Here is a 6,722-nt window from a genome sequence, read left to right as displayed (position 1 = left end):
TTAAATCGTCGAGTAGGCCTCGAAATCAAAGAAATTCTTATTTAAATCAATACATGAGAATTGGAGCGTTATAATTGTCCCCCACTTGAACTAGACTTCGCCCTCGAAGTCTGGTGGAATAAACAAAGTCGGGTAATGCTCGCGCATCTCCGCCTCCGGCTCTAATGTCCACTTGGATCCCTTCCGATGCTCCCACTGCACCTTCACCAAAGGTATTTATTTGTTTCGAAAGACCTTCTTCTTCTTCTCCAAGATGGCCACAGGCCTCTCCATGTAATTCAGGCGCTCATCGACCTGAATATCATCCAGTGACATAACTGCCTCTTAGTCCATAATGCACTTTCGCAATTGCGAAACATAGAATGTGCTGTGAATCCGACTAAGCTCCTTCGGAAGCTCTAGCCTATAAGCCACTTTGCCAATCCTGGCAATAATCCTGAATGGCCCAATATAACGGGGGCCCAATTTTCCCCTCTTCCTGAAGCGGATCACACCCTTCCAGGGCGAGACCTTCAGAAGTACCATGTCACCCACCTGAAATTCGAACTCTCGGCGTCTGTCGGCATAACTTTTCTGCCGACTCTGAGCGGTCTGTAATCGTTGTTTGATCTGTTGTATCTTTTCGGTAGTTTGCAGAACTACCTCTGTCCGACCCATCACCATGAGTCCAACCTCACCCCAACGGATTGGGTTCTACATCTTCGACCATACAACAGCTCGAAAGGCGGGGCGCCAATACTGGAATGATAGTTGTTGTTGTAAGTGAACTCTGCAAGCGGTAGGTGGGAATCCCAACTCCCACTGAAGTCAATGACGCACGCCCTCAACATATCCTTGAAGGTCTGAATGGTTCGCTCACTCTACCCATTGGTCTGCGGATGGAATGTTGTACTAAAGTGCAACCACGTACCCAATTCCTCATGGAACTTCTGCCAAAAACAAGAAGTAAACCTGACATCCCAATCGGAAACGATGGAGACTGGAACCGCATGGCGAGAGACAATCTCGCTGATGTACATGTCGGCCAATTTCTCAGCCGACGAACTCTCTCGTATGGCTAAGAAATGGGCACTCTTGGTCAGCCGATCCACGATGACCCATATAGCGTCGAACCCCTTCGCCATCCTCAGCAACTTCGTAATGAAGTCCATCGTGATCTACTCCCATTTCCACATGGGAATCTCCAGAGGCTGCAGCTTACCATGCGGCCTCTGATGCTCGGCCTTGACCATCCTACAGGTCAGGCACCTCTCAACATACCAAGCGATTTCCCGCTTCATATCGGACCACTAGTAACTCAAACTCAGATTGCGGTACATCTTGGTGGCCCCCGGGTGTATAGAAAAGTGAGACTTATGAGCCTCCTCCATCATTGTCTGTCGGACCCCTCTGGACATCGGAACCCAAACCCGACCGTGTCAGGTCAATAATCTGCGGCTATCCTGAACAAACCGGGCGCTCTTGCCCTTAATCCTCTCCAACTTCCAGTTCTCTGGTCTCATGCCCTCGACCTGAGCATCCCTAATTAAGCTCACAAGCAGGGAATCCACTCCTCATACACCTTGCTGGGGGAGAAGACCCAGCTGACTTGCGGCTAAAAGTGTTCGCAACCACATTCGCTTTACCCGGATGGTTAAGGATCTCACAATCATAGTCCTTGACCACATCCAGCCACCTGCGCTGCCTTATGTTCAGGTTCGACTGATCTATGATGTGCCTCAAACTCTTGTGATCCGTGAATATAGTGAAACGGACCCCGTACAGATAATGCCTCCAAATCTTGAGAGCGAAAACCACCGCTCCTAACTCAAGATCGTGCATAGGGTATCTCGTCTCATGCAGCTTCAGCTGCCGCGATACATAGGTTATCACTCGTCCCCTCTGCATGAGGACTGCCCCCAAGCTTGTGGTGGATGCATCACAAAATACTACAAAATCCTCAACTCCCTCGGGGAGTGTCAACACCGGCGCCTCACATAAACACCGTCGGAGGGTCTCAAACGCCCTCTGCTGCTCAGGGCCCCACCGGAAATCTACCCCCTTCCTCGTTAGACGAGTGAGGGGTACTGCAATCTTGGAGAAATCTCGAATAAATCACTGGTAGTACCCTGCTAATCCCAAGAAACTCCTAATGTCTGAGGGAGATTTCGGAATCTCCCACTGCATAACCGCCTGAACCTTGGCCGGATCGACCAAAATCCCCTCTTGGTTAACGAGATGTCCGAGGAACTGGACCTCTCGTTACCAAAACTCACACCTCGAGAACTTGGCATACAGCCGTTCTCGCCGCAGAACCTCCAGCAGCTCCCTGAGATGCTCCTCGTGCTACTCTCGGGTCTTGGAGCACACCAAGATATCATCTATGAATATAATGACCGAGCGATCAAGCATCGGTTTGCAGACTCGGTTCATCAAATCCATGAACACTGCCGGCGCGTTGGTGAGCCCAAACGACATCACCACGAACTCGTAATGACCATAACGATTCCGAAACGCGATCTTCTCCACGTCTTCCTCCCTCACCCTGACCTGGTGATATCCGGATCTCAAATCGATCTTGGAAAACCAAGATGCACCCTGCAACTGATCGAAAAGATCATCTATCCTCAGGAGTGGATAACGGTTCTTCACCGTTAACTTGTTCAACTCCCTATAGTCAATGCACATCCTATACGAACCGTCCTTCTTCCTGACGAAGAGGATCGGTGCTCCCCATGGTGAACTACTCGGACGAATAAACTGCTTACCCAACAGCTCCTGCAACTGAGATGACAGCTCCTGCATCTCAGGCGGTGCTAGTCGGTACGACGCCTTAGCGATAGGGGCCGCACCCGACACTAGATCAATCCTGAACTCGACCTGCCTCTCCGGAGGCACTCCTTGTAACTCCTCCGGAAACATGTCAGCAAACTCTCTAACCACCAGGACCTCTAAGACTGAGGGTTGATCCCTAACCCGCGTATCCACCACATACGCTAAATAACCGGCACACCCGTGTTGAATATATTGTCGAGCCCTGGCTGCCGAACAAAACCCCAATCCTATCCTGGTGCCCTCGCCATATACCACCAGTTCTCCCCCACTTGGGGTTTGAACCACCAGTCACTGTCCCTCACAGTCGATCATGGTGCCAAACCGACTAAGCCAATCCATCACTACGATCACACATACTTCCCCCATGGGAATAGGAATCACATCTATCGGGAAGGATACCCCGAAAATCTCTAACTCGCACCCTCGGTAGACCGAAGAAGCAGAAACCCCGTGCTCGTTGGCGATCAAAACTCGCAAGGGACACTCAAGCTCATCCATCGGCACACTGAATCCTCTACTGAAAGTCTGAGATACAAACGATCGACTCGACCATGAGTCGAATAAAACCAAAGTAGGCAAAGAGTTTACTAAAAACGTACCTAAGAACAGGTACAACCGATAAGCATAACACAAATATAATAACTGAAACAGAAATAGAAACATACCAGCAACCACATTCAGTGCTGCCTTGGCCTCCTCGGCCATTAGCTGGAAGGCGCACCCCTAAGCCTTCGGAGGCTCCACCTTGAATGGCCTCCCATCCCCAATCCTCAAAGTAGTCGGTGCGGAACCCTATGCCGGATTAGCGGCGAGCTGCGGATAGTTGGTCTTCACGTGACCAACCTGATGACAATGGTAACAAATCCTCATATCTGCTGGAGGGGCGGACGGGCGACAGTCCCTGGCACAGTGCCCCTCCTTGCCACATATGTGGCAACCACCTCGTGCTCGACAAACCCCAGAATGACCCCTGCCACACTTTGGACAAGTGCTGCTCTGCTGACCCCCGGTCCGAGTATCAGCGGTCTTGGACCGCTTAGGTGCCGACTGAGACTGTGTCGGAACCTGACGTTGCTCCCTCAACTACAACTCTATCTCCAACTCACGACACCTCGCAGCTTCCTGAAGATCCAGGAGGGTATCACAACGTTGTGTAGCCACAAAGTGTCGAATATCAGTATTGAGCATACTCAGATAACGAGTCATCTGATACTGCTCTGAAACAAACTCCGGGCAAAACATGGCCCTCTCCATGAACATACGAGTGATCTCCATCACAGACTCCCCATCCTGCCTCAATGTCAAAAACTCTTGAGCAAGCCGCTCCCGCTCAACGCGTGGAACATAGCAGGTGCGGAACATATCCCGGAACTGCTCCCAAGTAACAGTAGCCCGCTAATCATCAGTGTATGACCCTGTCGTCAATCTCCACCAATCCTTTACCCCAAGCCTCATCAGGTTGAGGGCACACCTGACCTTTTGGTCAGCATGACATGAACACGTGAAGAAACAACCCTCCATGTCAGATAACCACCTCATATCCCTGATCACATCTTGTGTACCATCAAATGTCGGGGGCTTCGTGTTATAGAAGTCCCGATACTGGAAAGCCCTACCGGCTCCTCCTCCAACCCATGCCGCGGTTACAACCGATGTGGCTGCAGCGGCAGCTGTCTTTGCAAGAGCTGCATATCGCTCATCAAAGTACTCAACCATCGCGGTCTTAATCGACCTAAACATCTCTGGCAGTTGTGCTCGAAACGCCGCAACAATCTCATCGTGCAGAATCTCCCGGATCCCGGCATCCAACTCCTCTGTCCCTATATGTACCACGGGCTCAGGTGCTACCGTCACCTCGGACCCTCCGTCTCCCGATCCTGATCCGGATCCAGTAGCAAAATGTATCGTCACCACCATGCTGAAAAATATACCCGAGACGTCAGATAAACAACATAATATCGGGAGACCAATTCCCACAAACCTTAGGGGTTGTGTTTTCCTTGCTACGCGTATGGGTCCTGTGCTTTCAGTAGTACGGGCCCATACTTTCTTCCACACCTACCCATATTTGTCTCAAGTATCACCACAACACCTTAACACTATCATCAACATAATATGCGCTCAACCCTCATTCCTAGAGGAATATCGACTATCTCGCAACTGGTCTCACAGCTTCTCACAACTCACACATCCATGAAACTTTCACCAACCCCTGCAGTGCTAGTGCATGCTAGCCGCACATAACGCTGGACCCAATAGACTTTCGAATATCCAATCCTACCCGAAGGTCGAATAAGATATTCTCAGGCTATAAGATCTTGATTATGCGCAGCCGTGATGCGTACAGCAACAACTACAATAATGATATCAATTCCATACATAAGAAACCCTAGGCTAGTAGGCATCATATAATCAGGAAAGTCTATCAAGCGATTCCTGAAGATCCCTATCCTAGCACTAGCATGTTGTTCTAACATATCATAATATCAAATAATTGTATGGTATTTTGGGGTTTACTTACAGGCTCCGGCTAATCGTACCCTCTGCATCCTCCATCCTTTATTTTGAAAACCATTTTAGAATTTATTCGTAAAATTTCATTGATTTGAGACTGGATTCACACGAGTGTTCCACCAATTCACTCAAATCAAGGCTCTGATACCAACTTGTAACATCCATAAATTTTACGCCAAAATTAAACTTTTTCGATCATAAATAAAACCAAATAGCATTTGTTTACAAAATGTTTTCAAATCATTATTCATCAGAGTGTCCCAATAACCAGATCATAAGGATGAGGAGCGGTACGGTCACGCCTTCGCCTTGCCATGATCTCCTGAAGTACCTGAAACAATAAACTGAAAACTGTAAGCCCGAGGGCTTAATGAGCTACCCCCAAAATACCAATACCACACTGATAATACCATATCAGTAACAGACAATCAACAACATAGCAGGGCCTACATCCTATCTGAATCTATCCCGAGCCTTCGGCATGACTGGACCGCAGCGTGGGCCTACAGTCTCCCTGGACCGCTCATAGGGTATATTGGCCTTCAGCACAAAGCACGACCGCCTCAACCCATCCAACAAGCAAATAACCATGTGCACATAACTAACATATATTGGCATGAACATCAAACATATTTATCTCACTGATCATCAATCATAGCAATCTCTCATAACTAGAGCACCGAACTAGCAGATCACTAACATACCAATCCCTACGAATCATAAGAACATAACATACTGCCTATCTTGATTCGGATCTCACATATCATATCCACATGTAGCATACTGTAACAATAACAACCAAAGGGTCGGCCTTGGTGCCTTAGACCCTATTGATATAGTGAGGATAACTCACCTTGCAGATGTCGACTCAGTAGATAAACTCCAACTCTCGGATCACTGCCAAAAACTCCACCACCTATTACCATAATATAATCACACCCATAAGCTCCCAACCTTTCAAGGTACCCAAGTCAACTAATCAACCCCCGGTCAAAGTCAAAGTCATCAGTCAAGGTCAACAGTCCATGTTGACCATAACTCGACGAGTACCCTCGGCTACTCGACGAGTTCCTTGAAGTACTTGTCCACTCGCCGAGTCACCGGAGTGACTCGTCGAGTTTCTTCGATTTACGATCAAAAGTATAAGGCCACTCGTCGAGTTTCCTTCTTGCAACTCGACGGATACACACGCATACATAAATTGGGGAAACCTCAACCGACTCGCCGACTTGTTCATAAAACTCGTCGAGTCTACTACAATCTTCATCGGACTCGTTGAGTTGTTCATCCAACTCGTCGGGTCCAGGCCTATCTTCATATAACTCGCTGAGTTCCTTCAGTCCTTTAGCCATAAAGACTCTATTAAGCCATGCAGTGGCTCCAAATTACAGATC

This window comes from Lactuca serriola, chromosome 9, assembly GCF_051521515.1.
Source record: "Lactuca serriola cultivar US96UC23 chromosome 9, Lser_US96UC23_V15, whole genome shotgun sequence".
Lineage (NCBI taxonomy): Eukaryota > Viridiplantae > Streptophyta > Magnoliopsida > Asterales > Asteraceae > Lactuca > Lactuca serriola.
Note: the sequence above shows the minus strand (reverse complement) of the source record.